Here is a 23,969-nt window from a genome sequence, read left to right on the forward strand (position 1 = left end):
TCCAACTTTGGAAGGAGAAATATCTGTGAAGTTGTTCTTGCAGATGTGTTCTTTCTCCTGTTAGGCGCACAACCTTTCAAGTGAAGATATCCAGAACATCTAAAATCCACAGCATAAGTTAATGTACATAAATGTCATTGTGCCTAAGAAAGGACAAATGCTCCCACCTTCTGACATGTGTGTAATTTATTAGGCCAATAAAACAGCAAAGACCTGTATCCCTATTCCCCTTGTCCGCGCCCCGCCCCCCGCCAAAAAAAAACAGAAAAAAAAAATGAACACCGGGGCTGGGGATGTGGCTGGGGATGTGGCTCAATCGGTAGTGCGCTCGCCTGGCATGCGTGCGGCCCGAGTTCGATCCTCAGCACCACATACAAACAAAGATGTTGTGTCCGCCGAAAACTAAAAAATAAATAAATATTAAAAAAAAAAAATGAACACTAATGTCAGAACACACGCCAGCACTCCAGCTGCCCTCATCAATTCCATGCCTCACACTCAATGGCGGTCTATGAGGTCGTTTGGGTTTTTAAGATAGCGCCACCATGTGGCTGAAGTTTTTAGTACACTTTCAATAATAGAGACAACAATTGAAGATGTTATACTTGAAAACAAGGGAGCAAACTACACAGGCCCAGCATTATTTTTTATTAATATTTATTTTTTTAGTTGTAGTTGGACACAACATCTTTATTTTATTTATTTATTTATTTATATGTGGTGCTGAGGATCGAACCCAGGGCCTCGCACATGCCAGGCGAGCGCTCTACCGCTGAGCCACAATCCCAGCCCTATAAATTATTTTTATAATAATCAAACTTTCGAGTTCAGGTATTAGAACTCTGTCCCCTTTTGGAGGATTCATGTTCTGACCTTTTCCTAAAGAATTTGGAGAGTGGCATTTCAAGGGTCTGCGACCCTGTCTCCTGCCTCTCTGTATTGTTCCAAAGCTCTTCTGTTCTACATGAAATACAGATTATTTAGAGACTTTGAAATTTTTATTTTTTAACAGACATAGATTTATACTTGCTGTCCTAGCCTTTCAGCTGTCCTAGCAGCTTACAAGTATTTGTAAAGCATTATTTAGAAAGAGGCTGACACACAGAAGCACTATGTAATGGTGCTTTTAATAATAAAATTTTGAAACTTCCAAAATATATGTATTTAATATAACTCTTTCCAGATGAGTATATATTATATATATATTATATATATATATATATTTATATATATATATATATATATTTTAGTTGTTGATGGACTTTATTGTCTTTATTTTTATGTGGTGCTCACGATGGAACCCAGTGCCTCACGCATGCTAGACGAGCACACTGCCCCTGAGCTACAACCCCAACCCCCCAGATGAGGACTTTGGAATAAAAGACCATACTATAAATTTTAACAATCTTTCAGGGTTTAAAAAAAAAAAAAGAGGCACAACTGACTGAAATAAAGACAACAAAAGCCATAAGTCTGTCTGTGCCCCTGAGGCCTGGAGCACAGTCCTGACGCTGGTAGACAAAGAGACATACTAACTGTGGTTGTCACACCAGGGAGCACTACTCGGAGAGGTGACGAGTGCACCACAGACAACCAACTCATGACTGGAGTGAAAGAAGGCAGACTCAAAACCACACACTCTCGGTCATCAGGGTGTCGGGAAGACATCGGGAAGAGGCAGAACACAGGGACAGAAAGCAGGTCAGTGGCTGCCAGGAGGGGCTGAGGGTGGAGGGAAGGGACCCCACCAAGGGGCCTTGCAAGGGAAGTGTAGGGCGATGGAGCTGTTCTGGATCCTGGATTCGGTGGTGATTTCACAACTATCTGCACTTGTCAAGGTCACAGAACCCTACAGTGAAGAGGGTGATTTCTAACTGAATGCGATTATATACCTCAATAAAACTGACTCAAAGATTAACAAAATAAAATACAATAAAAGACTAAGGCCATGGTTTTTATCTCTAAATTAAATACTGATTATGCTTCCAGAAGGTAAGGAAGCTGTATTCTATAAAAGTTAAACAACAAATGATTGGACTTTTTTCTCTATAACTGAACTACTTTAGTTAGACCTTTGGCCTTTACTAACTTTATAACTACCCTGTATATTAGTCACAGTTTATTGATCTAACTATGTAACAAGCCGTATTATGTTTCTCTAGGTTTACGGCTTAATATTTGTTGCCAATCACAGATGTGCATAAAATAAAGAGTGAAAAAGTCCTCCTCTTCTCTCCACACCCAAGAGACAGCCACGCCTGTTCCACACAGGTAGTGTGAACGGGGTCCCATCCCCCTTGCTTGTCCACTGAATGCTGGACACGCCACCTTACTCCTCAGTCTCTAACAGCTGCCTGGTTCTGTACAGACTGACAATCACAATTGATTTAGCCACGCCCATTAATGAACATTTAAGGCTTTCCAGCTGTTCTAAGTTAGGCTTCCCGCAGAGGTTCTAAGGCAACCTACTCCGTGAGCATCCCATGGAGTGGGTCTAGTACAGATGAGAACTCCAGGCCAGGTCTGCTGGGGACCAGGTGCTTCGATGCTGTGTCAGACAGCCCTGGCGGCACCCGGCTTACTACCTCCCCTCTAAGAGCAACAACCCTCCTGACCAGTGCAAGTTGGGGTTGAGGCAAGGCCTCTGGGGCATCAGCAGGGCTCTCAGGCAGACTGGCAGTCACAGGTGGAAGCATCTGTTTCTGCTCCTGGGTGCTGCGTGCCTTCCACCTCTGTGGGCCTGAGGACATATGGTGAACCATCCCTGACGCTCCAGAGGGAAGTTTTGTTCCCACTAGGGAAAACCTTCCCTAAGCTCCACTTTGCTGCCATTCACACCATGACTCCATGAGGTTGTAACTTAACAAAGCACAAATTATCTCACGTGTTTACAAATGCAGGAATCCCTGCCCCATCAAGGGGAGACAGAAAGGAGGCTGCAAGCTCTACTGCTAGCAGAGGCCAGGCAGTCGGCGGGGGCGGGGGCAGCCAGGGCCAGCTCTCCAGTTTTAAGAGGCACCGAAGAGAAAAGCAGCCACTCGGCTCTAGCAGGAAGCTGCCATGTGAAAATGTAAGGCTTGGTGGGATGAAATCACCTAGCTAAAAAAATGATCAACGATATTTTAAAATGTCCTCCCTCTTCTCTCTTTCCCTCTCTTCCCTTCCTTCTCCCTCTCTCTCTCTTTTTAAGTTGTGGGTCTGTTTCCCAAGCTGGTCTCAAACTCATAGGCTCAAGTGATCCCCCACTCAGCCTCTCAAAATTTTCTAATTTTTAAATTTACAAAGTTCAACTTCATTCTTTTCCTTGCAAATTACTCATTAATTAAACCAAGTCATTTTTTCTAGAAAGTTTCCCTCAGTCTAAATTTTGATGACTGAGTTTGACAAGCCAGGAGGTATACAAATTTTAATGTTTTCTTCTGTGTGAAACTTTCTTTGCTCAAATACAGGTGGCTCTGTTTAAAAGACATACAGGTGGCTCTTTCTATTTGTGTGGGTGAACGTGTGCATGTTTGGAGAGCTGGGCTGTAGCTGGCTGGTGTGAAGAGTCAAGTGTGTTTCTCATGCAATCTGCAGTGCTTACAGAACTAAAAACTTGGTACTGAGTATGAGGTCAGACTCTCTAGGCATTCTGAGGCCATGTGAACCCTTAGAAAAACGGGATCCCAAGGGCCAGGTCATCCTGGCATTCTAGAGCAGACAAACGACTATATCAGCAAGTGAATGAGGCTATTTCAGAAGATAGTGCTGTGAAGCAATCCGAAGGGCACAGGAGATAAAGAGCTGATGCTGGCGAAGTCCCGGAGCCACGCAGGAACTCTACCCAGGGTCAGCAGGGAAGATTTTTTGAGCAGTTATCACCTGGGTTGCGGCCTGCGCGGATCTAAATGAGCAAACAGGGCAGGGTGAAGGGCAGGGCCCAGGGCTGCAGTAAGAGGGAAGAGCACCTGCAGCAAAGGGAGCCGTTGGAGGTGAAGGCCAAGAGGGGAACCCAGTCCTTGCAGGGCCCACAGCCCAGAGAGGAGCTGAGATGTGTGTCACTGGAGGCAGAAGCCTGGGGAGTGAGGAGGTCTGATGTAACTCCTGGGGCCAGGTCGCTGCCAGTGGAAAGTGAGCAGGCCCAGATGGCAACAGGAGGCCAGGAAGTTTTCCAGGACAGAGAGGTGGCAGGGTGGGGCCAGGGAGGTGACAACAAACTGTGGGACAGCTGTAGGTGTGGGATTTATTCTGGAGGTTCACTGCTGCATGGATGTGGGAGTGAGGCCAGGGTGGGGGCCAGGATACCCCAGCTGTAGGCTGTCACCCTCTCCCCTGGCCTAAGCCATCAAAAACAGACCTGGCCCAGAATGTGAAGGGCAGGCCTCGTGAGAAGCCCTGAGCTGGAGAGAGGCCTGGCCAGCACCTGCACCGCTGCATCTGCAAGCACAGGGACGGGTGCCTTGGAATCCTGACCAGCTATACTGACAGTCACCTGGATGCCCACCAAGGGCCGTCCACTTCTGTCAGAAGCCACTCTTGCTAGAGCTGCCTTTTGCCGCGTGCTTACCATTCCTTTCTTGGGTCGGACTCAGAAGTGTGACTACGATTGTGCTTTCTCTTCCCAAGCTACAGGCCCCTGTCCTCCCAGCAGTTCCCGCTTTCCACACGGGGTGCCGTGGGCCGCTCGGGTCGTCCACATCCACAACGCGCTAGCCAGGGTGCGGCAGGAGGCCCAGTGTGCTTGGTATGTGCTGGGGAATGCCACGGTCACATTCCTCCCAGGGCACCAACGCACACCATGGCCCCAGGGCCCTGACAATCGGAAGCTCCTGAGTAGCAGTTTCTCAGCAACCCTGGGAAACTGGTCGTGGGCGATGACCTGCACCCACTTGGTCTCCACTCCACCAACTGCAATTCTGATGAATTTGCCCAATTCTTTGCTCTTTCCTCTCAGGGAAGTTCTCAAAATAAGACCAACACCCCATCCTCGTGACTGCTTCCTCGCCCAGTTCTGCTGAGGAGCAGATTCCCCACCAAGCCACACAGTCTGGCCGGTGCCAGGATTAGGAAAACCCGACAGATTGTTGTGGCCTGCTGGATTCCCCATGGCTTCTGAAGGTTTCCATATTTGCTGAAGTGTTAAACCTGTGGCATACAGACGAGAGCACAAAAGGGCCTTGGGGGGCCACAGAGGCGGACTAGCAACACAGGGGCTGCCAGGTGCGATCGTGGCACTATGCCCCCAAATGCTTCACTTCGTTATTAGTAAAAAGAAAAAAAATACTGGCCAGTCATCGCTGTACACAGGTACACCGATGTCTGAAGCACTTTCCAAAGAGGCAGTTAGCAAAATGGGATCAAAAGCCTATAAAAGGACCTGTTCTCCTGTTACAGAAATTCCACTTCTAGAAATTTATCCTAAAAAATAATTAGAAAGTATAAAGATAGATCTTGAAGAAAATTCTGAGGGAAAAAGAACAAACAACTACAGTGACTATGAATGGAGGATCAGGGGACAAGTCATGACCTAGCCACACACTCCATGTAACTCCACGTGGATCAGACCTCTACCCTTTTGTATAACACTCCCTCCTCCTTAGAGAAGGCTGCAGGGGGGTAGCAGAACAGCAGCCAGGCGTCCCCAGGCTGCTGACAGAGTAGTTACCACTGACCCAAAGCCTCCCCTTCCACCTCTGCAGGAGCCCCTTGAAAAGCTGCTATAGGGGCTGGGTTGTGGCTCAGCGGTAGAGCGCTCGCCCAGCACGAGCGAAGCCCTGGGTTCCATCCTCAGCACCACATAAAAATAAATATATAAAATAAAGATATTATGTCCACTACAACTAAAAAGTAAATATTTAAGAAAAAAAAGAAAGAAAAGCTGCTATAGGCTACGGACCTCCTTGAAAGGCAAACAAATGACAACAAAACAGAAACAAACAAAATATATCCACACACACACACACCCAAACACAAGAATGCACAAAATGTTTTTAGTGATTTCAGGAAGACCTGGAAGAGGCTCATAAAATTCAGAGGAAAACATATCATTCATACTTAACATAAGAAATCCTCCTGACAAAGCATCGCTTTCTGAAAATGGGTGGCGCACTGGCCAATCGGGCGGACGGGCAGCTCAGTGCACTACTCATTCTACTTGCATCCTCTGAAACAATAAGATCCATCCAAACCCAAGGTGTCGAAGGCACCAAACACAACACACTTGCCTACATGCACACAGTGTGCCGGAGGTGCCCCAGGAAGAGAGATCTGTAGAGACTCCCGTCACTGGACGCATCAGTCAGAACATGAATCTGATCCTACCAACAAACCAAACATGAGACTGCCAGGAGAGGAAGCACAGCACAGTCCCCCCAACGAAGAAGGAACCTCGGACATGAAAAATGTCCACAGCAGAAATGAGTTCCAGACAAAAGGCACAGACCTTTATTTCCCTCCAGCCAGAAAAATAAAGCAACTGACAGAGTGCTGGACAGATGGGTGGAGCAGGAAAACCTCACCTGGCAGAACACACCCCCCACCTCCTGCACTGTGGCTGGACCGAGCTCAGCTTTAGTCCTGGACAAGTCTCCCTAAAGGGCAGGGGATGGGTGCATCTGACCCTGTGGCCCTGCTCGCCTTGCCCTTCCCACCCAGAACCTTCACACAAACTGCCCCAGGGTCTGGACGTCCTCACCTTCCACAGCTGCTCATCAGTCCAGTCTGCCCAGTGTCTCCTGGGGGTACCCTGACCCCATTATATTAGGTTCATCCTCCCTTGTGCTGGCAGAGGAGGAGGTGGTGGTGATGATGGTAGCAACAACAAAACACAACTGTAATTAAGACTTTTTTTGAAGGCTCACTTGTTCTAGGACTTTTTCTCATTCACTTTATAGACGTATTCTTTCATTTAAAGCTGGGTGGTGGTCCACACTCATAATCCCGGTGACTAGAGAGGCTAGAGCAAATTCAAGGTCAGCCTGGGCTGTTAGAGTCTGTAAACAAGTCAGGATGGCACCTGGCATTTTGCCAGAGAAATGTTAGAGTCTGTAAACAAGTCTGGATGGCGCCTGGCAAAATGCCAGAGGGAGTGGTTTGTGAAGTAACACCAGCGAGCCATTAAGTGTGGAGATTTCTTATTGGTTGACTGATGTATCTAGTTTATGCTAATTAAGATAAGCTGTGTGGAATGTATAAATACCTCTGTTGTCCTACAATAAACGGCTTCCACTCCTGCTGTATCAATGTACACAAGTTGTTCGTCACCCCCCGGTTATTTTGCTGCAGCCGAACTGTGGCACTGGGCAACCAAGGAAGGCCCTGTCTCAAAATAAAAAGTAAAGGGCTAAGGATGTAGCTTGATAGTGAGACACCCCTGGGTACTATTTTGGGCAGTGTAGTAGCTAGCCTCCAAGATGGTCCCCAACGATGCCCAGCCCAATTGTGTAGTAAGGGTCCTCCCGCACGGAAGAGGCTGCCCTGCATAACCAGTGCGACATACTGAACCCACAGTGGTGTCTGAGGCTAGGTCAGAAAACACGTGGCAGCTCCTGGGGAAAGCAGCTGCCCTGTGGTGGGCATGCTCGGGCAACCTGTGGAGAGGGTGGCACTGCAGGCAGGCCATAGGGGGAGCCCAGCTCTGCGCAGGATGAGGGCTTGGGATTCCAAAAGACCAAATCCACAATCATGAGTACAAGGCACGGAGGAGACTTGCTTTCATTTTCTTTTTAGAACCCCCTGGACACTCACGACCCATGCCCTCCCTACAGCCAAGTGGAAGTGGATACAGACCAGCCATCCCATGTTTGAACTCAGTCACCAATGCTGACGTGGCAGAGGCCAGCAGAGGAATGGCACCACACGTACAAGTTTCTTTTAGACATGTGAAGGTCCTTTGGCAAATAGTAACAGTAAATACATCCTCTTCTCCCTTCAACTCCCACAGCCCTAACATCTATGTGGCAAAACATAACTGAGGTGTCCCCCACACTGGCAGGATTACCCCCGGGGTGAAGAGCAGAGAGCAGAGCAACAGCTGGAGTCCAGCAACTTCCATCTACAGGAGGCTAGCAAAGGCAGCAATTTTGTTGTGTTCAAAAATGTACAATATCTTAAAAGTTGAGAAGAATGAAATAGCCCATTGAGGTGGCCACGTGGCCTCTTCAGCCTGCTGCAACAGTGGGTGAGCAACCTGAGCTACAGGCGCTCTTTCACTTAACCACACAGTGAGGAAAACGCCCATGCCAGTGCCCAGGGCCCAGACGCAGCTTCTAGGAGAACTGACAGGGAGCCAGCTCCCAACCAGGTCTGCACATGCCACCAATTCAGCTAGTGCTCACAATCTAGAATAAAAGATGATTAAATGTCCCCGAAAGTGATCTACAGCACTGTCAAGCCAGTGAACTGCCTTGGCAGAAAAAAGATAAGCCTATTCCACACCTGAGTTATGGTGACAGTGGCCTTAAAACTTCTTATGTAAGGGCTGGATTGTGGCTCAGCGGTAGAGCGCTCGCCTAGCACATGCGAGGCCCTGGGTTCGATCCTCAGCACCAAATAAAAATTTAAAAAATAAAATAAAATAAAGGTATTGTGTCCAACTACAACTAAAAAATAAATATTTAAAAGAAAATTCTTGGGACTGGGGCTCTGGCTCAGAGGTAGAATGCTCACATGGGTGAGGTCCTGGGTTCGATCCTTTCAGTAGGCTGAAAAATGGCTCTCCAAATGGTACAGACACCTAAAAAATAAAGGTATTGTATCCACCTACAACTAAAAAAAATACTTAAAACAAAAAATTTCTCATTGAAAAAGATAATTTGGTAGAGAGTAAGCCTGATTTAGATTCTTTATTATTCATTAAAAAGCTCTGTAACGATCTCCTCAGAATCTAAGGACACCGTCTGTTCAAAAACTTGACAGGCAAGCTCCACGGCGCACGGAGACGGGAGTTTCGTCGCCTGTGTGTGTGCTGGAGGATCTGGCCTAAGACAGGAGCACGCTCCTTCTTTAGCTGTGACTCAGTTCATGATCTTTTCACTCATATTTATGAAGATAATAAAAAAGGAAAATTAAAAGGGTATGAGATTTTCACATGGATACTCAACCTCACTAGTCATCAGGGAAAAACAAATTGAAAATCTAAATACCACAGCCACTTAATGGCTAAGGTGAAGGACTCTGACAAGAGCAAATTCTGATAAGAATGCCAGAAATTCTGGATGCAAGGACACTGGTGGGAACATAAAATGACTGCCACTCTGCAAAACAGCTTGGCAGTTTCTTATAAAATTAAACACATACTTAACCACATGACCCAGTAATACACATGCCTAGATCTTTCCCCAAGCACAGTAGGCTGGAAAACAGCTCTCCAAATAGTACAGACACCCTAACTGATGTAACCAGTGGACCTCAGGTATATATATGGCAGAGTTGAACCCAAGGCCTCAGGCATGCTCAGCACACGCACTCTACCGCTGAGCTCTACTCCCAGTTCTATGATTTTCATTTAACAAATTAGGAACTAAACACTCAGAGAGGTTAGGACTACTCCTGTCTGGCGAGGTAGACATGCTCTCTAGCAAAGCACAGAGGACACGGTCCCCTATATTTGCTAAGTGAGGTCACATTGCTAGTAAGTGGTCATCTGGCATTTGAATTCAGATAAAACTATGATCTTAATGTCACCTCTACTTCCCTATTTGACAAGGAGACAAAGAAGCATGAACTTGCCAAGGAACAGCAACTCCTCTACATTCTAGAGTTTGTGCTCTTGTTTGTGTTCCGGGTCTGTGAGAATGAAGCCACAGTTGGGAAGGTTAGCTTAACACTGGCACAGGGTCCCAGCTGACTTGCCCAGGGTCTGCTCTATTATTTTTTTTTTTTTTCATCTTCAATTTGTTGTCACCTTCTTCTTCTTCTTCTTTTTTTTTTTAATTTTGAGACAAAGTCTTGCTAAATTTCTTAGGGCCTCCCTCATTTGCTAAGGCTGGCCTCAAACTTGTGATCCTCCCGCCTCAGGCAAGTTGGAATTTTAGTCACCATCAAATGAGCAGGAATGTAATAACCTGACAGTTCTGGAGTTCCGTAAGATAAGAAACATCAGATTTCAAAATTGAGAAACATTTTCCCACAAGCATTTCAAACAATAAAAGCTGAGGTCTGTTATCAAAAGAATGCAGACTAAAATCTGGAGGAAAGAATTCAGAATGAGAAACCTGCATGTGAAAGTCACTCTCCCCTCACTCCAGGAGCACCAATTTCCTCACAGGCCAGGTACGTAAGCAAAAGGGAGGGCGAGAACAGGGAGATATCTAGGCCCCTGCTGTAGCTAGCCCGATCCCGGCTTTAGGAAACTAGGCAACAGCAAATCAAAGCAGCAGGTGCTCCACCAGGTAGGCCAGCAGGCCCGACAGTCGTGTCTGCGCACCAAACAATTAAAGATATGGAAGAAGGGACAATGGCCTTCTCGCCTCCTTACTTCTCTTGTCCACTTATTCCCAGATAAAACTGAACAGGTAAAAAAACATTCAACCCCAACACTTCAAACAAAACTCTGGCAATGACTTCATTAGGCCACCTCAACCTGACTTTAATTTCCTCTCTTGAAAAGGACTAGCAAAGAGGCCAGGTGTAGCATTACATGCCTGTAATCCCAGTGACTAGGGAGTCTGGGGCAGGAGGATTGCATGTTAGGGGTCAGCCTCAGAATTTAGCAAGACTCTGTTCAAAATAAAAATAAAAAAGGCTGGGGATATGGCTCTGTGATGATAGAGCACCCCTGGGTTCCATCCTCAGTATGGAGGAGGAGGAGAAGGAGGAGGAGGAACAGCATAAGATAATAAAATAGCTGTATGGCAAATGCTAAAGCAAGATTTTAAAGAATAATAAAACATATTCAGTCATATTACTCTCAATAACAATTTTTTAGAAACAAATTCATACCATAACACATTTTTTAAATATTTAAACTACAATTTATTTCATCTTAATTTTTACTTTATAAATGCTTTTAAAAATATTTTTAGTTGTAGATGGGGACAATACCTTTATTTTTATTTATTTATTTTCATGTGGTACTGAAGATTGAACACAGTGCTTCTCATATGCTAAGCAAGTGCTCCTCTACTGAGCTACAATCTCAGTTCCTATAAATGCTTTATAATACACAAAATATCTTAATAGCACATGATACTAGCTATGTGTATGTATATATGATACATACAGAAGAGATCTGCTTGCCCAAAAGAATTTTTTTTAATGGAGACCATTGTTTTACACAGGTGTTGTTTTTTGTTTGTTTATTTGTTTGTTTTAGTACCAGGGATTTAACTCAGGGACACTAGACCACTGAGCCACATCCCCAGCCCTATTTTGTATTTTATTTAGAGTTGCTTAGCCCTTTGCCATTGCTGAGGCTGGCTTTGAACTCAGGACCCTCCTGCCTCAACTTCCCAAGCTGCTGGGATTATAGGCATGTGCCACCAATCCCAGCTCTACATAGGTTTATAACGAACCTCAAACTTCAATTTGTGGTTTAGAACAAGGGCTCCAGCACTAGTTAGTGACTTAAAAATATGCCAAGAGCTCTGCACAGTGCCTAGCACAGGGAAGCACTCCACAGCTGCTGTCACAGGTACAGACAGTATGACAAAACCTGGTGTCTGTCTCAGAGGGGTATTTATGCACAGCCCATCATCTGTAAATCAAGCAACGGTCTCTGATCTTCTGAATGCCCTGCAGAAAAGCTCATATGTTTTGGTTAAATGGGCCTCAACTTCAGGTGAAGCCATCACACTTCTCAGAAGTGTGTAAGGAAGGGCCCCCACTGCAGTTAACAACTGAAAAGCTGTGTGCGCGTCTCATCGGACTCCCGACAGCACACATCCTCAAAATGATATCCACCACCACAACACACGAATGAAGTGGTAAAAAGCGCCAACACTCCTCACAAATGGCCACAGGAGTACAGCCCAAACCAGAGGCAACTAGGGCTTAGACAGAAACATCCTTGCACTACAACCCAGGGCCGCAGTGGGCTCCTTCCTCTTTACAAATGCTCTGTGAAAGGCGCCAGGTCCTGTTGAGAAGGTCTGGGCCAGATGCTCCACAGCTGTGATGTTCCACGGCAGGAACTGGCCCTTCACTCCTTTTCCTCGGCCCTCCTCACCCAACTTCCCTTGCACTACACCGTTCTGACCTGGCTCCTTTCTCTGTAATAGACAGCAAACGCCTAAGGACGGGTGTGGTCTTGCCCGCTTCTGTCCAACACAAGCTCTCGGTCAAAACATACGCTCCAGCTCTTTCCCTGCCACTGCTGAGTCGAGCAGAGGCGGAGGCTCGGGTCCGTTCAAGATTCCGCTTTACCAGTCCACCCACCGCCATGGCCCAGGAAGGCACTGCTGCTGGAGGTGTAATGGCCATCAACACTGCTTTACAAGAGTGCCGAAGACTGCCCTCATCCACGATGGCCTTGAACATGGAATTCGAGAAGCTGCCAAAGCCTTAGACAAGCACCAGGCCCGTCTCTGTGTGCGTGCATCCAACTGTAATGAGCCAGATGTATGTCAAACTGGTAGAGGCCCTTTGTGCTGAGCACCAAATCAATCTAATTCAGGTTGATGACAGCAAGAAACTAGGAGAATGGGTTGCATCTGTAAAACTGACCGAGAAGGCAAACCCATGAAGTGGTTGCTTGCAATTGTGTAGTTGTTAAGGACTATGGCAAAGAATCTCAGGCCAAGGATGTCATCAAAGAGTACTTCAAATGCAAGAAATAAGTAAATAAATCTTTCATTCATATTCAAAAACAACACACACTCCAGCGTGGTGACTGGTCCTCCCCTCCCGTCCTCCTCCCTCCCCAGGGCTTCTCTGGGAGGGGGGCTGGCACTCAGACACAGTAAAACCAAGCCCGGGTGGGGTCTAGCAGCTCCCCCTCAGTGAGGGAAAGCAAAGGACTTCCAGGTGCCTTCCAGCCCTGCAATCAGAGGAGATGCCAGGTGCAGCGATGGTGCCCCTGAGCCTGTGTGGCCATTCATTATGCGTCTACTGATGATTCCCCTAAAAGCCAACTGAAACAAAAAAACTTCATTTCAATGAACAGATCATTTACCAACTCCTCTGACTTACCGTTAACATCACACAATTATGTGCTCTTAGGAGGCAATGATGTGGACTTACCTGAAGTTACAGAAAGTGGCAGTGGGATTCGATCAACTTATAAGACCCATCTACTAATTATGATGTCCTGATCTGGCAACACTTTAACCAAACTCAGTCAGGGAAAAATGCCCTCAGGCTGCTGCATCCCCCTACTTGGATAGGAAAGGATTAATTTTCATCTGAACAAGTGTTAAAGTATCACTGATCATGCATGCTGACTGAACTTCAGATGACTTTCTGGATCAAATCTCCCTTGATTAAATTGCAGAAATATATACTGTTTTGATAAAGAACAATATAGCTATTTAAAAAGTCTACCCTTGTATTTATTTCCTGAAGGCTTTTCTCCAGTGTACCATCATCTCAATTAAACCTCAAAAAACAAAGAGCCCTTTAAAAAAACATCAGGAGACAGTATGCACATCAGCAAAATATAAATAAGACAACAGCAGGGAGGATGCTCCTATTCATACATGTCCCAACCCAAGTAACAGAGCTGTGGAGGCCATGTGGCACTGAGTGATACTTTCTGGGTGCCAGAGTCTGCTTTCACAGCTAGACTGAAAAGGCTCACATATCACAAAGACCCGTTTATCTCAGAGAAATGTCTTTCCATACATTATATCCACCAAACAATATTCTGTTTTGAATGGGGGGCGGGGGGACTGTCACCATTTCTCATACCATGTTTTAGTATTTTTTTGTGTTCTTGTCAAGCAACTACTCAACTGTGCTTCTCAAGAAAAAAAAAAAGAAAACCCTCCAGACATGCTAATATCTAATTCTAACTTTAATTTTTCATTGTTGTTGTGAATATTAAATAACTTAAACTCAAAAAAGTCACCTGTCCCCACACTAGCCTGCTGAGGAAACGTCTGTGTCCTGGGGCAACGCTGTGTATCTGCAGGCTAAGAGCTGTGGGCCCTAGGCCTTGCCCTTGGCTTCCTCCTAACAGACCCTCAGGGCAGGACAGTGTCCTGAGGCTGAGGCTGTTCTACCACTTACGCAAAGAAGGTCACAGGCAAATTCCAGGGAAGACACTGGAAGACACTGGAAAAGGAGATACCTCCAGGGCACTCGTTCACTTGTCACTGCCCCTGGAGGAAGGAACCACCTCCACCTCAGCAGCCTCTCAACTCTGCCTGAGGCCTCTCTGAAATCTGGTCTGCACCAAGCACACAGTGCCTTAACTCAGTGGTGCACCAAGTCCAGGCACAAGCCAGGTGGCAGGAAGAGACCAGAGGGCCTGAACTGGCTGGTCCAAAGTCAGACCTCTTTTAGAAGAGGCAGTGGCCTCACCCCAGGGCTGAAGGATCATCAGAAGGAGCGGGAATGTTTCCACCACACAGAGGTGGAAAATGTGTGAGGAGACGTGCATACTGAGTTAAAACACAGCATGGGACCTCATAATTTTTGTTTTTAGGTACCCGTTAAAAATATAAATTTAATTTTAAAGAGAAAAACAGTGTCAGTAATATATTATCTCTAACACTAGGTAGTTGCACCATCTACCCTGGGAGATGGTCAGCACACCGCACAGGGACAGCCAAGGACGGCCCCATTAAATGGAATTTTGCCAATTTCACAACAGAAACAAGTGTGCAAGTGGCACGCAAACTAACCCAAGTTAAACAAATATAAGTGATATCATAAAGACTGTAATGTCACTTGATAATGGACTCTGACATCGTTCTTCCCAAATAATGGAAAGAATGAAACCCCGAGGGGAATGAATGCAGGGCTTTTCCCACAGAGCCTGGTGGCTGCAAGTAACAGTGAACCAACTCACAGGGCTTCCACAGTAAGACGTCAAGGTGCGGTGCGCTCACCAGCTCGGCGCTGTCCTGTTTACCCTCTGGCCTGCCCAGTGTTTCAGGGCCCCCACCTGCTGGCTGGCCTCATGGTGCTACACTGGCTACCAGAAGCAAAAAACACCTCACTCCAGTGCCAGAATAAAAGGCCCTGATTTCAGAAAGATTTGGTCAGTTTAGGATTCATGCCCACTTCAAAGCAAAAGAAGTGCCCAGGACAAAGGAGCTGCTTAGACCAATGACTCTCCACCCCAGCTGCCTGTGAGAACCTGGAGCGTTCACAACAAAAACAAGGACATGCCTGCAGATCCTGGGGTCAGAGGGTGCTCCCCACTGCAACAGCACCTTTCCCCAGCTGCAGAAAAATTCTTTTGAACAGAGTCTTCTTTACTGAAACACAAATTAAAAAACAAACAAAACTGATGCTCAGGCCTCTCCCCAGGCCAATTAGGTCAATCCTAAGAAATGGGATCTGGACACAGGTGTTTCTAGCTTCTGAGGAGATGCCAGTGGGCAGCCAGGGTTGAACAGCCGTCTCAAGTCCCTCTGGAGCTTGGGACAGCTAGCTCTTTGTGAGATAGAGTCAGAAGGCAATGGAGGCCACACAGTCAACCAGCAGGAGCCTGCACAGTGTCCTCCTTAAATATCCACCACATTAAGAACCTGGTGAGGGGCTGAGGTTGTGGCTCAGCAACAGAGTGTCTGCCTAGCATGTGCAAGGCCCTGGGTTCGATCCTCAGCATCACATAAAAATAAAAAAATAAAATAAAGGTATTGTGTCCAACTACAACTAAAAAATATTTTAAAAAAGAACCTGGTGAGATGGTTGATAGAAACATAAATATATGTCCCTTAAATGTGTTAAAATGCTCAACATCAATCACAGGAGAACTACTAATCAAAACCACACTATTTCTTACTTACCTTATTAGAAAAACTCCCAAAATTTGACCTCTCTCTCTCTCTCTCTCTTTTTCAGGGGGGTACTGAGGATTGAACCCAGGAGCACTTAACCATTAAGCCACAACCCCAGTCCTTTTTATATTTCATTTAGACAGGGTCTTACTGAGTTGCTTAAGGCCTCACTAAGTTGCTGAGGCTGGCTTTGAATTCGCCATCCTCCTGCCTCAGCTTCCCATGCTGCTGGGATTACAGGTGTGCGCCACCACACCCGGCAACAGCACAATCTCTAAACTAGGTTTTGGGGACACAGAGACCCTCTGCGTTACTGGTGGTGGAAGCATAAACTAGAATCTTATAGAAGGAACTTTGGGATATCTACCAATATAGGTCCTGTATTAGTATGTGTCTATGAATTAGTGGATATCCACTAAGTAGTGTCACCTGCTAACGGAAATGACAAATGCACAACCCTTCCATCCAGCACTCCTCCTTTCAGGAGGCTCTTCCACAGACACAGCTGTGTGAGTATGAAATGGCACATACAGAGTTATTCTTCAGCACTGTCTGCAACAGCCAAACACTAGAAATAATCCAAATGCCCCAAAATAGGAAACTGGTTGAGAAACCAACGATATTTCCAGGTTAGTGGGCCACAAGGCAAAAAAAAAAAAAAAAACTGCCTTGCATGCACAAAGCCCTGGGTTCCATCCCCAGCACCACAAAAAAAAAAAAGACATCTGTATACCAACATGGAGACATCCTGAAGATCAACTGAGACACAGAAACCAAGATGCACCAACAGCTCACACTGCACGCTATCCTTTGTATATAAATACTCGCAAAAAAGAAACATTTAAAGGATAAAAAAAAGGAACTACAAAAGCAGAGTAGTGGAATGAGAAGGTCAGAGGGCAAGATAGGAGCAAGTGTTGCAGAAGACATATTTACTGTTCTGGACTTCAATCAGGAACTGTGCTACCTAGCCAAAGTCATGCAATTTATTTTTTTAAAATATTTTTTTAGTTGTAGATGAATACAATATCTTTATTTTTAGTTATTTATTTTTATGTGGTGCTGGAGATCGAACCCAGGGTCTCACGCATGCAAGGCAAGCGCTCTACCACTGAGCTACAGCCCCAGCCCCTCATTCAGCCCCTCAGCAAGGAGAAGCAGCACACTGCAGCATCAGCCTCTCGGAGGCTGGGGAGGAAGCCCACTTGAGCCTGGGAGAAGAGTTCGGGACCAGGGAGGGAAACGCAGTGAGATGGAGTCTGAAATGGAAATTCTAGTTATTTACTTTTCTCCAGGTCTTACTTTTTTTTGCAGCAGAATACCCAAACATAGAAGATAATTGCAAATATGTGCCCATACAAAAGAAGAGCTAGTGCTCAATTACATACGGGAGACAAGAGTCCTGTTTAAAATAAGTAGCTAACCACAAGTCAGGCGTTGCGAGCGCTGGACTCCAAGTCTGCTTAAGCAGCTGCCCTGCCTGAGGGCTGCCATGATGTCATGAGCCCTCCTTACAACTGAAGGCATGGAATAGGCCAAACACCATCTAGAGCCTTCCTCAGTCCACAGACCTGATCTGGCCAGGACAAAAGTGACTTGAATTTCCCCAAGGTCCACGACAGTTAAGAATTCGACATGATTCTTTTGGTTCCCAGTAAAGGGAAATTTCAGAATAGAAAAGTATGACATCTGAAATAAAAATTTTCCAAGACATTAAACTTCAGAAGAGATAGTGAACTTGAAGACAAACCAATAGAAAATAAAAACTAAAAACTAGGAAGAGAAAAATGTTTTAGTGACCTAACAGAGCTTCCATAGAATCAAGGAAGAACTGACAGAATATTCAGTCATATTTTCATTCTCAATGGTCTTATTTGTGCCTTTCATTCCATCAGTCTTGCCAGAAGTTAGTCTATTTCACTAGTCTTCTCTGTTTCAAAGTCAGCTTTTGGTTTTGTTGATCATTTCCATTTCTTAATTTATTTTTATTTTGTTACTCTCTTCCTCCTGGATGGGGGCAACAATCGGGCTGGAAGGAAAGAAAATAAGAAGCTAATACCTCCATCCCCAGCCCTTGAAGGTCAAGGGTCTCATATGTTTTCTCTCATATGTGGAAGATAGAGAGTAAAAAGGCAAAGAAAGCTGGCAGAGCAAAGATCTCATGAAAATCAAAGGGAGATCAGTAGATGAAAAGGACCAGGCAGTGAGGGGAAGGGGGGGGGGAGTGCTGGGGAGTGATATTGGCCAAATCATATATTGTACACAGGTACAAATATGTAACCATAGCACCAATAAAAAATAAATAGTAAGGGAAGCTGTCACATGGTGGTGCAAGCCTGTAATCCCAGCGTCTTGGGAGGCTGAGGCACGAGGATCAAAAGTTCGAGGCTAGCCTGGACAACTTAGTGAGGCCCTGTCTTAAAATAAAAAAGGGCTGGGGATGTAGCTCAGTGATAGAGCACCCCTGGGTTCAATCCCCAACAGTAGGGGAAAGGGAAAAGAAAAGAAATGTACACCCAACAAGAGCAGAACACATTCTTTTCAATAATACAAATGAAACATTCACTAAGACAGGTTATATTTTGAGACATCAAATTAGTCTTAGTAAGTATCAAATGACTGAAACTTTACAGAGGATATTCTCAGACCTCAATGAAATTAAATTAGAAATCAATATGATATCTGCAATATCCAAATATTGGAAATTAAATACTTTAAAAACAACATATCAGGGCTGGGGATGTGGCTCAAGCGGTAGTGCGCTGGCCTGGCATGCGTGCGGCCTGGGTTCAATCCTCAGCACCACATACAAACAAAGATGTTGTGTCTGCCGAAAACTAAAAAATAAATATTAAAAATTCTCTCTCTCTCTCTCTCTCTCTCTCTCTCTCTCAAAAAAAAACAAAAAACAACAACAAAAAAAACACAACATATCAAAATGTGTATAATGGCACTAACTCAGTGTGTAGAAGGAAATACACAATTTTAAATACTTAAGAAAAACTCAAAAATTTTAAATGCTTGTATTAGGAAAGAAGAAAAGTTCAAAATCAATAATCTAAATTTCCACCTTAAGAACCTAGAAAAAAGTTGGTGTGGTAGCACCTGTAATCCCAACAACTCAGGAGGCTGAGGCAGGAGAACTGCAAATTCTAGGCCAAACCTGGCAATTTAGTGAGAACCTGTCTCAAAATAAAAAATAAGCCAGGCATGGTGGCACGCACTATAATCCCAGCAGCTTGAGGCAGGAGGATCTCGAATTCAAAGCCAGCCTCAGCAAAAGCGAGGTGCTTAGCAACTCAGTGAAACCCTGTCTCTAAATAAAATACAAAATAGGGCTAGGGATGTGGCTCAGTGCTGAAATGCCCCTGAGTTCAATCAAATAAATAAGTAAATAAATAAAATAAAAAATAAAAAGATCTGGGAGTGCAGGGTTGGAGTTATGGCTCAGTGGTAGAGCGCTTGCCTAGCATGTGTGAGGCACTGGGTTCAAACCTCAGCACCACATTAAAAAAAATAAACAAACAAAATAAAGGCATTGTGTCCATGTGCAACAAAGAAAATTAAAAAAAAAAAAAAAAAAGATCTGGGAGTGTAGCTCAGTGCTAGAGCACACCTGGGTTCAACTCCTAGTACCAAAGGAAAAAAACAATCTAGGGAAAAAAACAAAGTAAAAAAAAAATAAAGAACAGAAATCAATAAAGTAGATGACAATTGAGAAAGTCAATTTTTTGAAAGACTAATAAAATTGATAAACTCCCAACAAAATTAGCCAAAAGAGGCAGAAAAAAAACAGAATGCACAAATTAACAATGAAAGATTGTTAATGAAAGAAGAAATATCACTACAGAGCCTAAGGACACCAAAAGGACAGGGAAATACTAAAACACGGGGAACAAACCCACTGACACACACAAGGTATTAATTACCTCTGAGGAAGAGCAAGGGAGGATCTGGCGAAACTGGGGAGGACGGGCCCTTCTGAGGAGTGCTGCTGACTTTCCACTTCTTTACCAGGACAGGTTCACAGAGGTGCTCATTTCGGGATTATTCATCAAGCTGCATATTTACCATTTGTATCCCTTTCTGTATGTACAGTATAATTTTTAGAAATCATACAAAAGTTCCATCAACAGATGGAAGGGTAAACAAAATGTTGTACATACAAGCTTGGAGTATTATTCAGTCTTAGAAAGGAAAGAAATCAGCATATATGCTACAACATGAATAAACCTTAAAAAATATGCTAAGTGACGGCTGAGGTTGTGGCTCAGTGGTAGAGCCCTCACCTAGCATGTATGAGGCACTGGGTTTGATCCTCAGCATCGTATATAATAAATAAAATAAAGGTATTGTGCCCACCTACAACTAAAAAAATATTTTAAAAAATTTTAAAAATAGCCAGGCACGGTGGTGCATAACGTAATCCCAGTAGCTTGGGAGGCTGAGGCAGGAGGATCGCGAGTTCAAAGTTAGTCTCAGCAATGGCAAGTGCCAAGCAACTCAAGTGAGACCTGTTCTCTAAATAAAATACAAAATAGGGCTGGGATGTGGCTCAGTGGTTGAGTGCCCCTAAATTCAATTCCCAGTATCCCTATCCCCCAAAAATCCTTGGATCCATTAGGAAAGAAATTACCTGAGAACTTTCTTCTATTTCTTGTAAGTGGATAAGTCCAATCTCTTATTTAGTGCATTCAATTCTTATTAAACAAGAAATTTTTACTGAGGGCCTATCTATTCAGCATTGGGCTTAGGTAACAGACAAGGAGGTCGATCCTGCCTGCACACACTTACATTTCACTTGAGGACCCAGCTCACAAGAAGCCATTAGGAAATACTACAGGGCAAATACACAGTATGTGGGTAAGCGTTCGCTGTATTGCAGAAGCACGACGGGGCAGAAGTTACAGAACAACTAGGGAGGGCCAGATGTCAAATGTGGTTTCAGGAAGAAGGGGCACTGAGAGGAATGTGAATGGTAGGTGGGTTTCGAACACACTCAGTGATGTCAGGGGCACAACCACCAGAGGCAGGAACCAGGCAGTCAGGTAATGGTGAGGAATGTGGCAGAGCAGTCCAGAGGAAGTGCTCCCTCTCACCCAAGCCCATCTTCTAAGCAGTAACTCACATCTCTTACACCCAGACATTTCTATGGGTATAATTCCCAGCTCAATCATGGTAACGCATCCCTCTCTCTCCCACCTGAAAAATGCACATACTGCTGGGGGTGGTGGCACACATCTGTAATCCCAGCTACTAGGGAAGCTGAGGCAGGAAGATCACCAAGTTCAAGGTCAGCCTGAACAACTTCTCAAGACCTTATTTCAAAATAAAAAAAGCAAATAGGGGGAAAAAAGGGCAAGGGATGTAGCTCAGTGGTAGAACACCCCTGGGTTCAATCCTCAGTACTGCCAAAAAAACTTATTTCCAACACAGGTACACTCAACCAATATGAAGTGATTTCACATTCTAACTTCTATCTTTTTATTTGATAGAATGTTTGATTCAAACCAGGTAAAACTCTTGGTCAATCATCTTCGGTCATTTTCTTTTACCTACACCACAACAGAAATAGTTTTCTTCTAATCACAAGCATAATTCTTAAAATGGACAATAAAGTTTTATGAAAAACAAAAAGGCCATTCAAAATGTATTAGACTATAGGAATAACAGGGCGCCTATTAAAACATAACTATACAAGATTTTGCATTTTCATAGATCATGTACCACAACCCAACTCTTACATAAATAGAAATTTATATAGTCTTTCCAAACAACCTCTTTTAAGAATCTGAGTGAGCTGTGAGTGGTGGCACATACCTGTAATCTAAGCTATTAGGGAGACTGAGGCAGGACTACAAGTTTGGAAACCAGTCTGGGCAAGACCCTGTCTGAAAATTTTTGAAAGACTTGGGTTGTAAGGCAATGGCTCTTGCCTAACATGCTCAAGGCATATTAATCCCTAGTATCAAAAACCCAAAAAGTTTGGGGAGGGGGGAGGCATGGGAAAAATGGAGGAAGTTTGATTGGGCAATGGGGAGGGAGGGGAGGGAGGGTGCATGGGGACAGGAAAGATGGTGGAATGAGATGGACATCATTATCCTAGGTACATGACTGCACGTGTGGTTGAGATGCTACAACTACATCCCTACATCATGTACAACTATAGAAATGTAAAGTTGTGCTACAATTGTGTACAATGAATTAAAATACATTCTGCTGTCATATATACCTAATTAAAACACTAAGGACAGTGGCTAATATCCAGTATATTCTCAGTAAATGAGTCAGTTACAATTCTAGTAAAGTCTATGCATTTTATCAAATTAATAAACCAATCATTTAGATAAAAATGAGCATCACATTGCATCTTAAAAATATAAAATTTTTCTGATGAAGAGGGATGTGACCCTGCTATATTTCTAAAAATGTGGTTTAAAAATATTAGTGCTTAGAGCAGTATTACTATTCTTTAGTTACTTTCAATTTTTAAATCTTAATATTAACAATACAGGTAGTAAATTCTGAGAAATTTTTTTTGCAAAGATGAATGTAATGATAGAGTTTCTTAAACAAAAGTTATAATTTTTTGCCTTTTATTTCATAACTTTCTGCAATTTAAAAAAATAACTACCATATAATCATAAGACATAATTAGATATTTGGAAAGTTTTACCAGACCCTGTCTCCTGCTTAGATAAGGAAAAAAAATTTTTTTGATTGGTTTAACATTAATGCCTATAGGACTCAACAGATGCATTATCCCACCTCCTAACGTGTATAGATATTTAATATAATTTGACAGTGAAGGAATCACAGTGTTGATCTATCATGTACCTACAACTATGACCTAAAGTTTCATTTGAGAACCTTAAAGTAGCTTTGAACTGATAGTAAACAATGTCTTATCATTTTCAGTTAAGCTTAAAATAAAACATTGAGTATAAGTTAGTTAAATAACTTTGAAGGACAGATATACTGACTAAAAATTAGAAAATATAAAAATAAGTTGTTAAATAAATTTTTAAAATGTTTTTAGTTATAGGTGGACACAATGTCTTTATTTCATTTTTATGTGGTGCTGAGAATCGAACCCAGTGCCTCACGCATGCCAGGCAAGCACTCTACCTCTGAGTCACAATCCCAGTCCCAAATAAAATTTTTAAGAAGCTTCAGCTGGACACAGTAGTCCATGCCTATAATCCCAGCAACTTGGGAGGCATGGAGGGTTAGAAGTTTGAAGCCAGCCTCAGCAACGTAGTGAGACCCTGCCTCAAAATCAAAAACATAAAGCACTGAGAATGTAGCTCAGTAGTAAAATGCCTCCTGGGTTCAATCCCCAGTATCACAACAAAAAAACATATCAGGACCTGAATCTCCAAGGTCCCAAGGGCTTCACTAACCACAGGTATAAAAGTCAACATCCTTGCAATGACCAACAGGACTCCACTCTTCTATCCTCCCTTTACCCCCACTTTACCTCCTACAATTCTCCTTTTGCCTTCTCTGCTCCAGCTTCACTGGCCTCTGGGCTGGTCCTTGAATATGCTAAGCAAGCTCTGCCTCAGGGCCTTTGCACCTGCCTCCCCCTGCCTAAAACACTGTACCCTCTACTTCTATTGCAGCTTGCTCCTCACCTTCCTCCTTCAGTTCTTTATTAAAAATGCCACCTTCTCAGGTGGGCTTCTCTAGCTACCATTACTAAAATTATACCCCCACATACTCACATTCTGGGTTATATTTTGTCCTCAGCACCTTCTACCACCAACACATCTGTACAGTATTTCACTGCAGAATCATTACACCCTACTTTTTCACTCTGAAAATTAGTTTATAACCTTTCCTTGCAAAACTGTCTCATGGATGATTCTGTTCCTCACGTGACGTAAGAAGCAACTAGAGGGCTAGAGTTGTGGCTCAGTGGTAGACTTGCCTAGCACGCGTGAGGCACTGGGTCCGATCCTTAGAACCACATAAAAATAAACAAATAAAGGTATCGTGTCCACCTACAACTAAAAAGAGATTTAAAAAAGAAGAAGAAGAGCTGGGGTGTGGCTCAGTGGTAGAGGGCTTGACTAGCGTGTGTGAGGCCGTGGGGAGGGA

At 44.1% G+C, this 23,969-nt stretch overlaps 1 protein-coding gene and 1 pseudogene across 2 annotated transcripts in view; one reads left to right on the forward strand and one right to left on the reverse strand.

Annotated features, from left to right (window-relative positions):
* The window catches only part of Abl1 (ABL proto-oncogene 1, non-receptor tyrosine kinase), a 121,711-nt gene that overhangs the window by 92,125 nt on the left and 5,617 nt on the right, over positions 1 to 23,969 (reverse strand). The gene's annotated exons all lie outside the window — the stretch shown is intronic.
* On the forward strand, positions 12,359 to 12,755 carry LOC107151998 (annotated as a pseudogene).

Source organism: Marmota marmota, unplaced genomic scaffold (genome assembly GCF_001458135.2).
Source record: "Marmota marmota marmota unplaced genomic scaffold, marMar, whole genome shotgun sequence".
In the NCBI taxonomy this organism is placed as follows: Eukaryota; Metazoa; Chordata; class Mammalia; order Rodentia; family Sciuridae; genus Marmota; species Marmota marmota.